The 18,904-nt window shown below is 31.9% G+C and overlaps 1 long non-coding RNA gene across 1 annotated transcript in view; it reads right to left on the bottom strand.

Moving 5' to 3' along the window:
• LOC144250263 (uncharacterized) overlaps nt 1-18,904 on the bottom strand; it is an 81,777-nt gene that overhangs the window by 6,771 nt on the left and 56,102 nt on the right. The window contains exons 2-3 of the long non-coding RNA XR_013342433.1: nt 7,462-7,609; nt 2,299-2,408 (exon numbers count right to left, since the gene is read on the bottom strand). This is a non-coding gene — a long non-coding RNA (uncharacterized LOC144250263). The remainder of the gene's footprint in view (nt 1-2,298; nt 2,409-7,461; nt 7,610-18,904) is intronic.

Below are 18,904 nucleotides of genomic sequence, written 5' to 3'. Positions count from 1 at the left end.
GATTTTGGTGTATAGAAAATTCTCTATGTCCATTTTCTAGGGTATTATTACAAAATAAAAAGTATATTAATATTTTTCATGAGTGAAAAAAGAGCTAAGCTTCTCCCATCAGCACTCTTTTCTTCCTGCCTGTATTCATTGTGTTAGTTTCCTCCTCTTCAAATCAGAATTTACATGGGCCTATCTCAGGGAAGCCTCTCTAACCCTTCTTTTCTTGGCTGCATCCCTGATACATGTCTTTTTATTTTTTTATTCTACATTTTATTGATGTATTATAGTTGTATATAGTGGTGGGATTTGTTGTTACATATTTGTACATCTATACAATATAACAAAATAATTTGGCCAGTATCATTCCCCAGCATTTCCCCCCTCTCTCCCAACCTCCCACCCTTTGTTCCTTTTCTTCTAGTGATCTCACTTTGATTATTATGAGATCGACTCCATTTTTTTTTCTGTTTTCCTCTCTAGTTTCCTCATATGAGAGAAAAGTTCTACCCCTTCACCTTCTTAGTTTGACTTATTACACTTAACATAATGATCTCTAGTTCCATCCATTTTCCTGCAAATGACATACTTCATTTTTCTTTATAGCTGGATTAAATTCCATAGTGTATATATACCACAATTTCTTTAGCCATTGATCAGTACCTGGGTTGATGCTATAGTCTGGCTGCTGTGAATTGTGCTACTATAAACCTGGGTATGCACAATAGATACATATCTTAATTGTGAGTCTTATATTTTGGTCTTTATAACACCACAGTTAAAACTAAATAATTATATTTTGTAATAATACAATATTTATTCTTTTCATGTTTATCAGAAGATATTGAGCTGCTCAAGAATACAGTGGTTCTTGTATGTAACTGCATCTTCTGTTTCTAATTATGTATCTACAAGTTCTCTGAGAGGAGAGATCTGTGTATACTTTTTTATCCTTAGCTGTTGCACATATCAGAGATACAATAAATATTTCTTGTATGAATGAAGGATGAACTGAACATATAATTAAGTTGGTGAATTATTCTTATTTTGTTTTATTTTATATTCTTCTTAGTATTCCAACACCAGGATACACCTTGACATAGTCACAAAAGCATGGAACCCAACCTTCTCCAAATCAGACCCAGCACTTCTTTCTTCTCCCTCATCCCATACTCCCTTCCCTCTGCTCCACTCATCCTTCTTCAATCCATTTACAGTTTTTTTTTAATTAAGTAAAGACATATTCTGCAAAGTAAGAATGTTGATTTTTGATGCTATATTTTAAAAAGTCACTATCCAATGCTATAATTCTAATCAAGTTCTACTGCATCTACTTGATAGATTGAACATATGTTTGTATGAAGGGCTGAATGATAGGCAGAATTTTACAATGACCTTTAATATCCTGATATTCTAACTTCTAGTCTACACATACCTTCTTCTTGTTAATTAATACAACACTGATCTAAGTGCTGTCCTAAAAGGATTTTACATATGTGATTGATATAGTAAATCATTTGAGCCTTCAATAAGATTTTATGGGTAGGAATTAAGACCCTTTAATTATAGGCCTAGAAATTAGATTCAAAGAAAATCAGAGAGATTTGAATTGTGAAAGGAATTCCATGCAAGGAAAGTTATCTTCTTCTGGCTTTAAAAATGATGGGGAAAAGTGGCAAAGAACATGGGCAGCCTTTAGAAGTGAAGGGGGAGCCACAACTGACAGGCTAAAAGAAAATAGAGATACTAGCGCCACAGCTGCAAGGAACTGAATTTTATCAACAACCGGAATGAGCTTGGAAACAGATTCTTCCCTAGATCCTCAAGACAAAACACAACCAAGCCAACGTCTTGAATTGCAGGCATTGACACACTGAGTACAGACACACTGTATCCAGACTTCTAACTCACAGTCTTGTAAAGATTTAAAAGAAAACAAGAAAAAAAAAACATTGTGTATTGTTTTAAGCTGGTAAATTCACAGTAATTTTCACACAGTAATAGAAAAAGAATTAAAGCTATCTATAGACACAAATAATTTGTTTTGCATGTGCAAAGAAAATTTTTCCAGGGCTCAAGTGAATCCAGTTTGATCATAATGTTTTCAGACAAAAATTTTAATTGATTAATCATAAAATATAGATGAAAGGGAGCAAGTTTCATTGCAAACTTCCTATAAATTTGATCTAGACAAAAAGACAATGTTAATGGTAATTAAGAAGGTTTTAAACAAGAATTTTCAAGCAAGCACGTATTATATATTTGGCAGGGATTTTGCTATTCATGCTTCAGTACAAAACCCATGCTTACTTGTTTGCATATGCCAGAGAGATAATCCTGATTTATAGATTTCAAGAGTTTGTTTCCTTCCACGTCAGTTGACCTTCATCTCTATGGTTTCTTGTGTTTGATCCCTGGTGCTTCATGTGGAAATCACAAAGAGAAGAAAAAAGGCACGACCCCCATTGTGTTTGAAGATCAGATCTGTGCCATTTCTCTGTGGCTTTCCATAAAAGAGGTGAGTCTGCAACCCACAGACTATAATAAGCATAACTTCCCTGTATAACTTAAACAATTCAAAAATTCTGAATCAGGAGAACAGCACATGGGACAAACAAGCCAAGAAGGGAAAAGATGGAGAAGAATTTCTGATTTTCTTTAGCACAGAGACAGCTGCTCTACTAAATTATATACGACCCCCAGCACAGTTCTTCTCCATAATGTGAGAGCAGCTTGAACATCCCTTGTATATCTGAGTCCCTAGCATTACTGTCTCATGTTGCTTTATTACCACAATAAACTTGTGAATCCTAGTAACTAACTCAGTGGGGCTCCGACGGCAAATTCATTTTCATAACCTCTTTTGTTGTCACAAATGTGATCCAAAAGGGTGCCAAGTCAGCAGTTCCTAGCTGCTTATTAATATAGCACATTACAGAGATTCGTTTAAAAATTCAACAGATGTACTATAATGAAACATTTTACTCATAATTACAATTATGCTAACAGTTAATAATAATTGGGCTTCTGTGCCTATATTTCATTTTGCTCTAAAGACAATTGGGTCTTTTCAAAAGCAGATAACCTCTCAGCAGGTATTCTGCTTAAGAAGCCAGCATAATCAAATGAGAGTAAAAAGTGGGTATGGAACAGGCAACAAGTGTGTAGCTAAGAAACAAAGGAAAGCAATTTGGAGATCACTTGTTCTTAAAGAGAAGGCAGCGATGCAAAACTAAAACCAGGATGTTCAACAACAATATATAAACACAGGATACAGGATGTAGAAGAAGGGAAAAATGTGTCTTGTGAGTAGCAAAACATTGTTTGCATTTATTTGATATATAGAAATAGATGTCATTGCAATAAGCAAACTATTCAATATTCTTGAAGATTTAACAGAAGCAGGGAATTTCCATTCTAATATTATCATAATATCTATTTTCCATCATACCCCATTTACTTCTGTTACAATATCTATATCTTATTATCAAATGCAACATAAAAGTTATATACTAGATATTCTGATGAGACATTTGTTAACAAATAATCAAACCTCTCTAAATACAAAATGCACATTTCAAGTTGTATTGAATAAAAAAATACCTCATAAGTATTTAGACTTCACAGTGAAATGTTTAGTTTTTAATGGATTTCACTAAATGTTGCTAAAGCCTCCACACACTGAATTTTAATATTAAGTCAATAATCAAGTAGAGATGTCTCAGTTGTAAACTGGTAGTAAAACACAATGCTAAATAATAAAAAGGTATTCATTGCCTATGTTTTAGGAGAATGTACTTGAAAATACTCAAATTTATACTTTAATTATAAAAGCTAAGCAAATAACAGGTACCATTTACTATTTAAAGTGGTAAACATTTAGATAACATTTTTTTCCTTCAGAAAACTTACACTTTATAGAAAGTACAATAAACAAATATATAATTATAAATTTTGAAAAGTTTTGTAATTAAAAGTAGAATTGTACTTTTATCTCAGGGGGACAGAGTTAAGAGTGAATGGTCTAGACTGACTGATACATCTTACAAGGAGCCATTTTGTGGAGACCCTATTGCTCAGAGAAACAGTTTGAGTTAGTGGCTTGATGAAGAGAATATGCATAAAGGGCTCTGAAGTGTAGGTCAATGTAAATACAGCAGATTGTGAGTGGTCCTGGATACTGTTAGACATATAAGGTGAATGTATTTGACAAAAAAATCTCTTAATACAGGTTAAAGAATTGGGGATTTTATTTTATTTTATTTTATTTTAAAGGAGGTGCTGAGGATTGAAATGGGTCCCGTCTGTGCTAGGAGAGAGCTCTATTGCTGAGCCACAATTCCAGCCCAAGAGATTTTATTTTAACAACATTGTAAGCTCATGGAAATATTCTGGTCTATGGAGGACAATGTTGATCATTCAAAATATCACTTTGAATGTTCTGTGGAGAAACAGCAAAATGTATGAGACATGAGTTTCACCAGAGAGATCAATTTGGAGGCTGCTATAAAAATCTAGGTGAATGACAATGTTAGCTTAGAATAAGCATCCAAAACTAGGTCTTTGGGAATGAGTCTCTAAAGTTTCAAATGGCACAAGATACATTATGCTGTTAACACTGAAGAATTGAATTTATTTATATGTTTACAAAGATTTTATGCCATTTGTTGCATAAGACTTTATTGAGCATTTTACTAATGTTTGAATTAAATTAAAATAAAGGTATAACAAATCATGAACATTGAGCAAAAAAGAAGTGAAGTAAAGCCAAAACTATAATATCTTCAATATTAACTGCAAGGGAACACAGTTTGCTTATCAAATTTCTAGAAACTAGTGAAAAGAAGGAAACATGATTTCAATTTACAAAATAAAAACATTTTAAAATTAAAAACTAGAACTATTTCTCAGTTGAAATAAACAACTCCTTAAGCTGATTCAATGGGAAATTTCTCATGAAATCTCCAAATGAAAATAGTTTATTTGAAAAAAAAAATGACCACCACAACTTCTTAGACCATATTCTAAGGCACTATACCCAGGCTATGGCAAATTCTTCTTGAAAATTATTTTTTGCTTACTCCAGCTCATCTTTCAAATGATTCTGGAGTCTTAATGCAGTACTAAGTCCAGAATCTGATTTTAGCATGCACCTTAAATCATTATAAATCCAGGTAAATAGTCCAATATGGAGGAAAGATCAGAACAAATTATAAACATAATCATTATACCTAACAGGTTTCTCCACACTGTGCTGAAGTATGCAACTAGTCATCTCTAATGGAATAACTTCATCCAAACCTATTTCCTCATCATATACAACAATGGCCTGAACATCAGGAAAGAGGGCAGCAATGGTGCATGGGAGCTAGACACATTAGGAAGACCACAAATTATATTCTCAAAAGGTTTGGGTTTGAGTACTAGCTCTATACTCAGCAAAATTTTAAGCTATTTAAGCCTCACTTCCAAGATATAAAGTGCTGATAAGACTGACTAAACATAATTATCTTGAGGATTACATGAGATGATGTACTAAAAGTTTCATTACAGTGTCCAGTGCATGATAAGCACTTAAAACATCCTATTTTCTTTACTTGTTTTAAACAGAAAATAAAGTTTATTTAATGTTGCTTCCAAAAGTTTAATGTTTTCAAAAATAATACCAGTTTTATAAAAAAGGGGGGGGGGGCTGAGGTTGTGGCTCAATGGTAGAGCACTTGCCTGGCACATGTGAGGCACTGGGTTCGATTCTTAGCACCACATAAATATAAATAAAAATAAAAGTATTGTGTCCATTAAAAAATAATTCCAATAAAGATGATGATCTAATAAAACTGACAGGTAGCAGAACATTTGAATATGAAAGTCCATATACCAGGATGTGTTTTAGATGATTACTTATCATGGTATATAGGATTTACACTGATCTTTGTACAATTTCTGAAAAGTAGCTCTAAGAACAGGAATGATCCCAGCTATTCTTATCTATCACTAAAGGAATGTCTGCAAAGAGATTTCAGGGTGTGGGAGTTAGAGAACTGTTGCAGATGGAGAGTCATAAGGAGGGGCACATATAAAAATTATACAGTACTATTTTATCTGCTTTATTGTAAAGCAACCCTTCATTTCAGATCAAATGATGTGTTGATCTTTTAGCTTGAAAAGAAAACCCATTTATGAATCAATCTTGTGCATTCTTTTTCCTTCTCTGTGTATCTTTTAACACTGATTCATTAATTTTAGATAGCTAATAATTTCATATACTTATCTTATGAAACGACTGCAAAAGAAAATAGCAATGTATATCATCTAGTTTTTGTGAGTATTCTCAAAAGATCTTATCTTTAACTGTGCATAACTAAAGGTTCTTGGTTCCAAGAGCTGAACAACTCTTTTTATGTGTCTTTTATAATCTAGAATAATTGATAAAGATTTTTACAAGTTGGTTTCACTTTTTATTTACCTATCAGGCTTTATTTACAAATATAAGGACATTAAAGATAATGCAACATGGAATTCATAAACTCCATATTTCAACATGCTTTCCTGAAATAGTAGTAATTTGGAAATATATAAACAAAGTAAGATGTAAGTACATTTATGTATAATAGTTTGCAATTTTTTATCATTCTCTTATCTATTATGAGCATTTAAATATATGTTATATAATATTCAGAGGTAAAAGTGGCCTCAATTCTGAGCAGTTTTTAGTCACAGTGAATGGGGGAAATATCAAAGATGTAAATAATATTTTTAAACAAGTATAAATTGTAATGTTTGTATTCATATTAATCTTGTACAGGGAAGAATAAGAGCAAGTGTCTCTAAGGAGTTGCTTTGATATTTGATACAATGTACTGAACAGCTACTGGTGTAATATTTTCCAATATTCTACTAAGTATTCATGGAAAGTCAAAAGCATCCAAGAAATTGTTTAATGCAGAACAACAGGACTGGCAGTAAACCTGTTATCAGAATTTGGGACAATTTTTCCCGGAAGTACAAAGCTCATAGAACTGAATTGAATCATGTAACTAGGTAAGTCAGGAGACATTTTGCCCACCTCCTTCTTCTATTCCTTGGTTTACAAGTACAGTGTAAAAAACAACTAAGAAGTTAGACATCCAACCATTGATGATATTATTTGAGACAAACTTGGTGCTTTTGTTAGCTTAAATCCCACTCAGAAATTGCCATTGTCATAATACAATAAGCAGGATATTTGGGAAATAGGAAAAATTGTAGTTGTATGTTTAATTTTGAGATTTTTATTTGTAAAAGTAATTTGTTGTTGGCAGACAGAGTAAGAGCCTTGGTAAATTAATTATTATGATATCCCATATGCTCTATCCATACAAGGATCAGAGAGGCAAGAAAAATGGGCAGATGGAAGAAATCACATTTTGTCAGAACATTACGGGTAGAGCCCTCAGAGAGTAGAAATTAAGCCATATGCTAATGTGCACTGACCTAATGTCCATGTTTGGTTCAGAGAAGAGGTTTCAATCAACGGCCAAGAGACTGAGATTTGAGCCAAGTGAACACCCAATATTCCATTGGTAAGCATCAGATTATGACAGATCATTCTCAATTCACGGATCAGTAAATCGAGGATAACCTAGGATTGAAAAACAGACTCTGCTGAATTTTATAGCACAATGCTAGAAGCTCAATATCTTTGCTGTCACATTCTCATAGTGCCCTCTACTGCTTTGCTGGCAAGCTCAGTGAGAACAGGTTGAATGACAGTGGAGAAATGGACCTCCAACTACCAGTAAGAAGCAGGAAAAGCAGCATGAAAATTTCCTTTTTGCATATTCTTGATTAATAGAAGATTTATTTTAAAGCCATACTAAGTTTCTTGTAAGTAGTACTTCTTAAATTCCATGTCAAAGACCTTTCATAAATATCTCTCAGATTATTCTATACAGAGAAATGAAAAAAAATGGATTTTAATTGGACAATTATTAAATTTCAAGCAAAAACTGTTTAAAACAACAGATCTTTAATTGATAGAGAGTTAATGATTGGAAAATTTAAAAAATTATTGCTGAAATCTTACATAGAAACATAATGTTCATACTAAACATTATGAACTTGAAAAAGGAGTATACTATCTCATTTATTGTTGAAATTATTATTTTTTAAACCCTGATTGAAAGAGCCCAGTTCTACTTATAAGATTGAGAATTATCTTTTAAAATCAAAACATTTGCAAGGAGAGGGCATTATGCAGAATAAAAATTTCAGGAGATTGCGAAGATAAATGAAACAAATGAGAAATCATTTTGAACAAAGCTTTTACCTGGCAACAGAACTTTTTTTTTTATATTAGCATGATTACACCTTTAAAAACTCAATTGATAGATCTCAGGAGAATCAAGAATGACACAGCAAAATAGAATGCAAAATAAAGAAAGTATTTTGCACAAATTAACATGGCTTGATGATTTTAAACCTATTTCTTTTAAAGACATTCTGTACTAAGTGAATATAAAATGGGAGTTAAGATATCCACGTGCAGATTTAAAATTGAGCTCATGATTAGATTCAGTGTCACAAGTCAATTTTATCACACACATACACAATAGAAGATAGTTTTGTTTTGAAGTTAGTTTTATGTCAAATCACATTTCGATATTTCTTTTTATAATAACTAAAGGTAAAGCATGGTGTCAAAATGAAAAACAATATGTTTTATACCTGGTTATATTAATAGTGAAAATTTATCAATGAATATTAAAACCCAAAGCAGAAAGAAACACAACAATTTGTTCTCTTTCCAAAAGAGAAACAGTAAATCACACAAACACATAATTTGTTTGGTTATATATTGTAAAGGTTATGTTTATACTACGAGCTGTGAATGAGATTAATGAGTTTTCTCAGCACAGTAAACCTCCTCCACAGAAACAGAAGCTAAATTGCAATAAATCACAGGTTTATGTTCACGTATTTATGGGATGGGGAAGATTTAAGGTTCCACAGTAGAGAAAGCATCCCAAAGTAAAAGAGAAAATTATGGCTTCCGTAACATAAAGGTAGATAAACTGGGGTAGGCTCAAAATTGTGCATTCAATACACTTTAATGATGTCAGTAATTTATTAAAAGTAATTATCATGGCACAGTTTCATGCTCATACTTTACCAGAAGTGACAAAATGCTATTTCAATATGTTAGTTACCATCACATGATTATGTATCAAGACCAATTAAACTAGAGTTGTGGATTTCTCTGCATTTATCTAAAAATTCAATACTATATTTTCTTTTAAAAATCCGTTGGCATTACCATTGGGCCATAATCTTATGTTACTTCATAAAAACAAGGTCTTTTACATTATTTTGGGGGTGGGGGGGATGAGGGGAGGCTACCAATCATATTAGGCTATCTGCTGAGAGCATAATCCATTCAATTTACTTGTGTATATAAATAACTTTATAACAGATTTTTGTGCATAAACAATTCTTGAAAAAAACTCAGTTTTGAGTTATATTTTATTTTTATTCACTATCTCTCTGTCTTGTCAATTTGTTTTATCTTCCTTGAAAAATTAAAACCAAATACAGAAATAGTGATAGCAATATAGACCAAGATTCCAAGGCCCTACTGTTTGTTACTTTGCTCATATCTGAAAATGACACTGTTGAAAACAGCAGAGTGAGTTTTATTTCAATATCTCAAAATAAAATAAAACAATGGAATTTGATATATATTTGGCTTCTGGGAATGTCATTCAATGTGATTCAAACACAATGCATGCAAAGAGAAAATTGGTTATTTCAGAAAAGTCAAAATCATTTCAAGTGAATGATGAATAAGTAAGAATATTCTCATGAGAGAATCAAGAAAATAATTCCAATCCTTATAATTAATGATATCTCAAAAAACTTGAATAAAACATTTTAAGGACTTAAGTGCCTCCTTCAAGACATTTTAAATGGACTGGCTCATTCATCTGTCTTCAAAGAAAGTATAGAATGTGTACACTTAAAATTGGGTAAAAAGCCTCTCTGAAGGTTATACATACTGAATTAGTTCTTCAGGGAAAAAAGGACTGGTTTTTGAAGGAAGAATAATAATTTTCTGAAATTCAAGTAAAAAGTAATTTTTCCAACAGATTTTATTAAGAAATTTGTATCTATTAATAAACAGACAAATAATTTTATACTTCTCCATTATTTGAATTCGTCTAGTTTAAATATTTCCAAGTTGCATATGTTTAATTAGCTCTAGTAAATACCCTGAAAACAGTGAATAATACACTTGTGGAGATAAGATTAATATAATACATGAAAAATTCTGATATATTCTGAAATAAAAATGCAACATATATTTATATATTATGCATCTTCAGAAAAAATACTCTAATTATATATACCAAATTGTCAAAAGGTCAACTATTTTTTAAGAAAACCAGTCCATACCATATAAAACTGTTATTTATGTCACCTTTTGCACGCACGCACCATCTATGTTTACATGTTTTGATTCTTCTATATAGTAAAACTATCTAGCACAGATCCTCCTTGACATTGATTCACAAGTAAGATAAGTATATTATTTTATTTTATTACAGAAACCAAGAAAATGACAAGTCTAATTCCCAGTCAATTTTTTCACTTGAAATTATTTAAAAAAAAAAGTTGTGTGTTTTGAATGTGTTCACACTTGTTCAGAATTTTATATTGGTTTGAAAGGAACTATCTTACTATAAGAAATTATAAAATATGACACTTTTTAAAAGTAAGCCAGTCTGTGTATTATATTTGCCTTATAAATTATACTATATGAGATGAAGTTCAGAAGTAAGGATATATTAAATTTAGCTCTTTCTAAAAAATTGCTCATTAATTTACAGAAAGTTTTAGTAAGAAGCATTTTAAATCTTCACAGTTTCAGGAAAACTGGTTGTTGTTAAAATAAGTACATGAACTTATTTTTATTATGAAATCATAAAAGCATAAATTTTATATCTTAATAACTTTCATGAATGAAATATGAATAAAGATAAAACTGTGCCCATACCAAGAAGCATCCCACCCCACCTTTACACAAAACCCAATTAAGATTTACTAAGAATTAGTTCAAGATAATGAAATCTTCAGGTATTTAGTGTTGTTAATAAAGAGTTGAGGAAAACAAACAAGGGTTTCACAGGTTAAAGGAACATTCAGATTTACACAACATCCAAATTGCTAAAATTATACCAAGCTTAAGATATAATAAAGACAAATAAAATAAGCTAATACCAACTTGATGCCAGAAACACATATTTTTCTTAATTCTCAAGTGAATTGGAAACTTCCAAAATTTAAACTAGGCATAGATATTTTCATTGATGAATACATCAAACATAAAAGGGACAAAAAAAACTCCAAATTTACCTAAATCTTATTAGAATATAGAGCAAGTGGCTATATACTCTACCATATTTTATGATACTAGCATAACCTCATAATGAAAATATGGTATAGACTCCACCAAAAAATTATATATATATATAATATATATATATAATATAATATATATATATAATAAGCTAAGTGAAAAAGCTTTGAAAATGTAGACAAATTAAATTAATCAATATGTAATAAAATAGAGTACAGTATGTCTAATTGGTGTTTGCCCATGGAATGTAAGAAATTATAATTCTTAAAAACCAATCAACTGTTAAGTTAACATAAAAAAGAGCACAAATATATAACAATTTTTACTTACGATTTTAAAAGAGAGACAAATTTAAATGCACATTTATGACCTTTAAAACCTCATCAAGTAAAAAACTGAACATAGTATTTTAAAAAATCTGTATCAAAATAAGTGATGAGAAAGGGCTTTGTGTTTTCCTTCAAACATTTTAAATATGGCAATGAGATAAACTCTCAATAGTTTTATTTAAAATTTTACTTGGTACAAAGTCAGTATAAGAAAAGGAAAAAAAAAAAAAAACCAAACCAAACAAACAAACAAACAAACAAAAAACTAAAAAGACAGACACCCACTGGAACTCAGGCCTAGCACAGATCCTCCTCTGCCAATTTGGGCAGAAGCCCAGGCGCAGCATAGACCTGGGTCCCAACTGACCACCCTATCTCAACTGGGACCCTAGGCCTAACCCACTTCCATATTAGGGCACTGCATTATCCCCATAGCTTTTCCGAATCAGTAACCTCTACCTTGGGACAACAGACAGGGCCTACAAGAAACTTCATCTTGGAGCAGGCATCCTAAAGCCAATGTAAGGCGCACCCTTTCAGCTCCATCTCTGAAAGACGTTGCATCCATCTTGTAGTAATTCCACTTCTATCTCTAGTTACCTCCTGCTATTATCACCACCACCTAGAGTTGTAGTAGCATCCATCCTGGAACACCTACAGGGTTTGTTAGCCCAAAACCAAGGTGAGTTACCAATAATCTGCAAGGATACTACAAGATTATAAAATAGAAACTGTAATCCTCAGATGCACACAGCAAAAATGAAAGTCACATAGGCAACATAAAAAAAAAAATGGAGGAAAGTGCCCCAAACAAACCAGTATACTACAATTACAGAACGCATGGACAGCACAGTTGATGAAATTTCAGAGAAGGAGTTCAGAATGTTCATAAATAAAATTATCTGTGTATTAAATAATGACCTAAATGAGCAAATACAGGCAAAACTTTACTTTATCATTCCAAAAAAAAGAGATAAGAGAGCAAATATAAGCAACCATTGATGACACAAATAAACAGATAAGGAAAAAAATACAGGCATTCATTCATCACAACAACAAAGAGATAAGGGAGCAAATACAGATAGCAAAAGACAACTCCAAGAATGAGATGGAGATTCTGGGGGGAAAAATAGAAATCCTGGAGATGAGGAAAACAATAAACCAAATAAAATACTCAATAGAAAGCATCACAAACAGACTAGATCACTTGGAAGACAGAGCATCAGATAATGAAGACAAAGTATAAAATCTGGAAAATAAAGTTGACCACACAGTACAGATGGTAATAAACCATGAGCAGAATGTCCAAGAATTATGGGATAGAATGAAAAGACCAAATCTAAAAGTTATTGGTATATAGGAAGGCACAGAGTTTCAAACCAAAGGAATGCACAATTTCTTCAGTAAGATAATATCAGAAATTTTCCCAAACATGAAGAATGAATTGGAAAACCAAATATAAGAGGCTTACAGGACACCAAATGTACAAAATCACAACAGATCTACACCAAGGCACATTATAATGAAAATGTCTAGCATACAGAACAAGGATAGAATCTTAAAGGCCACAAGAGAGAGGAATCAGATCACATAGAGGGGAGACAAATGCATATCTCAGCAAATTTTTCAACCCAGACCCCCAAAGCAAGGAGATCCTGGAACAACATATACCAAGCTCTGAGAGAAAATGAATAACAAACAAGAATTTTATATCCAGAAAAATTAAGCTTTAGATTTGATGATGAAATAAAAAACCTTTCATGATAAATAAATTTTTAAATATTGTTAAAAGAATTTACAACTAGAAAGCTTGTACTAGAGAACGTTCTCGACAAAATATTCCATGTTCAGGAAATAAAATACAACAATGAAAATCAGCAGAGAAAGGTATTATACTAAAGGAAAAACTAATCAAAGGAGAAACCAAGTCAAATACCAAAAATAAACAAAAATGGCTGGGAATACAAATCATCTCTCAATAATACCCCTAAATGTTGATGGCCCAAACTCACCAATCAAAAAGACAGGTTATCAGATTGGATTAGAAAAAAAAAAGACCCAACAATATGGTGCCTCCAAGTGCCTAATCTCATAAAAAAAGGCATCCATAGACTGAAGGTGAAAGGTTGGGAAAAATTATACCACTTACATGGACTACGGAAACAAGCAGGGGTTTGCAACCTCGTATAAAATAAAGTACACTTCAGGTCAAAGTTAATCAAAAGTGACAAAGAAGGATATGGATACTGCTTAAGGGAATCACACATCAATAAGACATAGCAATTATAAATATATATGGCCCAAACAATGGAGCATCTACATTCATCAAACTCTTTTTCAAGTTCAAGAGTCAAATAGATACAATATAATAATTTGGGGGTGACTTTAACACACCTCTTTCACCTTTGGATACATCTTCCAAACAAAAGCTGATCAAGGAAACAATAGAATTCAATAATAAAAATCAATAACTTAGACTTAACTGACATAAATAGAATATTTTATCCTTCAATGAATGAATATACTTTCTTCTCAGCAACATATGGATCCTTCTATAAAATAGATCATAAATTAAGCCACAAACTTACTGAATTAAAAAAAAAACTCTTACTGAATAAAAAAAGTAGAGATGCTACCCTGCATTGTATCAAATTATAATATAATAAGATTAGAAATCAATGATAAAATAAAAAATAAAAACTACTCCAATGAAATTGAAAGAACAACATCAACAAAAAGTTAAAAACTGACAAAACAAAAAGTTGGTTCTTTGAAAAAATAAATAAAATTGAGAAACCCTTAGCTATGTTAACAAAGAAAAAGAAACAAAGACTCAAATTACTAACATAAGTGATGAAACAGGAAATATCACAACAGACACTACAGATATACAGAAGATAATTAGAAATTACTTTGAAAACTTTTACTCCAGTAAAATTGAGAATATCAAAGGCACTGACAAATTTCTAGAGTCATATGATTTGCCCAAATTGAATCAGGATGATATACATAATTTAAACAGATCAATTCATTTTTATATGTTTATTTTTTAGTTGTAGTTGGGCACAATACCTTTATTTTATTTATTTATTGTTACATGGTGCTAAGGATCAAACCCAGGGCCTTGAACATGCTAGGTGAGTGCTCCACCGCTCAGCCACAGCCCAATCCCTAAACATATTAATTTCAAGAAATGAAATAAAAGATGCCATCAGAAGAAGCCTACCAACCAAGAAAAGCCCAGGACTGGATGGATACACAACTGAGTTCTACAAGACCTTAAAGAAGAACTAATAGCAATACTCTTCAAATTATTTTGTAAAATAGACAAAGAGGGAGCACTTCCAAACTCATTTTATGAGACCAATATCACCCTGATTCCCAAACCAGGAAAAGACAAATCAAGAAAAGAAAACTTCAGACCAAATATCGCTAATGAATGTAAAGGTAAAAATTCTCAATAAAATTTTGGCAAATCAAATACAAAACCTTATGAAAAAGATCATGCACCACAATAAAGTGGGATTCATCCCAGGGATTCGAGTTTGCTTCAACATACAGAAATCAATAAATGTAATTCATGACATCAATAGACTCAAAGATAAGAACTATATTATCATCTCAATAGATGCAGAAAAGGCATTCAGCAAAATACAGAACCCTTATGTTCAAAACAGTAGAAAAATTAGGGATAACAGGAACATATCTCAACATCATAAAAGCTATCTATGCTAAGCCCCAGGCCAACATGATTCTAAATAAAGAAAAATTGAAAGCATTACCCCTAAAAACTGAAACAAGACAGAGATGCCCTCTTTCACCACTTCTATTTAACATAGTTTTTGAAACACTAGCAAGAGCAGTTAGGCAGAGGAAAGAAATTCAATGGATATAGATAGGAAAAGAAGAACTCAAATTAGCACTATTTGCCTATGATATGATTCTGTACCTAGAATACCCAAAAACTTCCACCAGAAAACTTCTAGAACTAGTAAGTATATTCAGCAAAGTAGCAGGATATAAATTTGAGGAAAATAAGGAAAACTATCCCATTTACAATAGCATCAAAAAAAAAAGGTAAATCAAATACTTGGGAATCAACTTAACAAAAGAGGTAGAAGTCCTCTACAATGAAAACTACATAATTCTAAAGAAAATAATTAAAGAAGACCTTAGAAGATGAAAAGATTCCCCTTGTTCTTGGATACACAGAATTAATTTTGTCAAAATGATCATACTACCAAAAGCACTATATGGATTTAATGCAATTCCAATCAAAATCCCAATGACATTCTTCATAGAAATAGAAAAGGCAGTCATGAAATTCATCTGGAAAAATAAAAGACCCAGAATAGCTAAAACAATCTTTATCAAGAAGAGTGAAGCAGGTGGCATCACTATACCAGAACTTAAACTATACTACAGAGCAATAGTAACAAAAGCAGCATGGTATTGGCACCAAAATAGACTTGTAGACCAATGGTACAGAATACAGGACACAGAGACTAACCCACATAATCACAGTTATCTTATATCAGACAAAGGTGCCAAAAACATACATTGGAGAAAAGATAGTCTCTTCAACAAATGGAGCAGGAATACTGGAAATGAATATGCAAAAATAAATAAATAAATAGAACCCCTATCTCTCGGCATGCACAAAACTCAACTCAAAGTGGATCAAGGACTTAGGAATTAAAGAAGAAAAAGTAGGCCCAAATCTCTATCACATCAGATTAGGTCCTGATTTCCTTAATAAGATACCTATAGCGCAAGAATTAAAATCAAGAATCAATAAATGAGATGGATTCAAACTCAAAAGCTTCTTCTCAGCAAAAGAAACAATCAGTGAGGTGAATAGAGAGCCTACATTTTGGGAACAAATTTTTACAACACACAAATCAGATTCAGCACTAATCTCTAGGATATATAAAGAACTCAAACATCTTAACACCAAAAAAACAAATAATCCAGTCAATAAATGTGCCAAGAACCTGAACAGACACTTCTCAGAAAAAGAAATACAAAATATGTGAAAAAATATTCAATATCTCTAGCAATTAGAGAAATGCAAATCAAAACTACTAGATTTCATCTCACTTCAGTCAGAAAGGCAGCTATTAAAAACATAAACAACAATAAGTGTTGGTGAGGATATGGGGGAAAAGGTGCACTCATGCTTCACTGGTGGAACTGCAAATTGGTGCAGCCAATATGGAAAGCAGTATGGAGATTCCTTGGAAAATTGGAAATAGAATCACCATTTGACCCAGCTATCCAACTCCTAGGTCTAAACCCAAAAGACTTAAAAACATCATACTACAAGACACAAGTCACATCAATGTTTATTGCAGCACAATTCACAATAGCTAAACTGTAGAACCAACCTAGATGAATGGATAAAGGAAATGTGGTATATATACAGAATGGAATATTATTCAGCATTAAAAAAGAATAAAATCATGGCATTTGCAGGTAAATTAATGGAGTTGGAGAATATACTGTTAAGTGAAGTTAGCCTATCCCAAACAAAAAACAAATGTCATGTTTTCTCTGATTTAAGGGTGCTAATTCATAATGTGGTTGGGGGGGGGCATGGGAGGATCAGTTTAGATAGGGCAAAGAGAAAAGAGGGAAAGTTAGGGTGTATGGGGACAGGAAGAGGATGGAATGAGATGGACATCATTATCCTAAGTATATGTATGTAGAATCAAAGGGTGTGACTCTACTTTGTGTACAACCAGAGATATGAAAAATCATGGACTATATATGTAAAATGAATTTTAATGCATTCTGTTGTCATAGATAACAAATTAAAATTTTAAAAATACTAAACGTAGTAAAGAGAGAAGTGAAAGATAACTGTCCCTCTTGACAAACAACACTGATAATTGTCCCTCTTGACAAGCAAGATTGTTTATACATAATCCTGATATATAAAAACCCAAGAGCTCTACAAAACATGTAATATTGCAAGTGAATTCTGCAAGTTTGGAGCGAAGTAAGTTACATAAATGAATCAATATGTTTTTCCAGATTTGAAGCCAAAATGAGAAAACATTTAAAAATAGGTCTGCAGCAGTTTTAAAACCTTTAAAGACTTTTAGCCAGGTGTAGTGATGCACACCTGTAATCCCAGCCACTCAGGAGCTGGGGCAAAATGATCTTGAGTTCAAAGCCAGCATTAGCTACTTAGTGAGGCCTTGTCTCAAAAATAAAAATTAAAAGGACTGAGAATGTTGCTTAATGGTAAAGTGTCCCCAGGTTCAATCCTCAGTATTCAGCACTCAAAAAAGAAAATTTTATTTTGCTGATAGGAAGGTTCCCTATATTACAATCTATAAAACAATGCTAAGAAAGCCAAGATAAATGGAAAGATATACCATATTAATCAATATTAATTAATGGACTGGAATGCTGAAGATGGCAAAATGTCAACTTCTTCAAATTGATCTGTAATTTCACATGAACCTGACTTATAATCGTAATGAGTTCTTTTGTTTGTTTGTTTCATCTAATAGAAAATTATAAAGTGAACTGGAAATTCACATGGAAATATTAAGGTGTTAGTATTTACAAACAACTCTTGAAGAAGAAGTTTGTGTTCAGGATTTAAATTTAAGAAATTAACACAAATCTAACAAAAATAAACAAACAAACAAGGAGACTCAAATAACTAAATGTCACAAAAGAGAAAAGTATATTCAAACACTGGTTATCAACAGTAACACTGAATCAATTCAATAAATAAAGAAAAATATTTTTAACAAATAATGCTAGAAAAAATGCATATACATTTGGAGAAGACACATAAACTTCTGTCTCACGCCACACACAAATTATTTTAACAACCTGGCAACTTTGGGTAGACAAGAATTATTTGACCTGATAATAAATAATGAATAATAAAACAATAGATGATAATAAAAATGGAAATTTAGATTTCATTGAAATTAAGCACTTTGTTCATTTAAATAGACTATTAAGAAAATAAGTAGGCAAACCTCAAACTAGGTGAAAATACTTGAGAAACATGGAAAAGATTTGGCAGTTTGTTAGAAAGTTATACATAGATCTAGGAATTTGCAAATATTCGTTCATGAGAAATTAAATATTTCTGTTCACAGAAAGACTTGTACAGGTATGTTCATTCTGACTTTATTCATAATAGCTCCAAACAGTTGACAACAAC

The sequence above is a fragment of the Urocitellus parryii genome, chromosome 2 (assembly GCF_045843805.1).
Source record: "Urocitellus parryii isolate mUroPar1 chromosome 2, mUroPar1.hap1, whole genome shotgun sequence".
Lineage (NCBI taxonomy): Eukaryota > Metazoa > Chordata > Mammalia > Rodentia > Sciuridae > Urocitellus > Urocitellus parryii.
The sequence above is the reverse complement of the archived record's forward strand: the minus strand, read 5'-3'. Positions and strand labels throughout refer to the sequence as shown.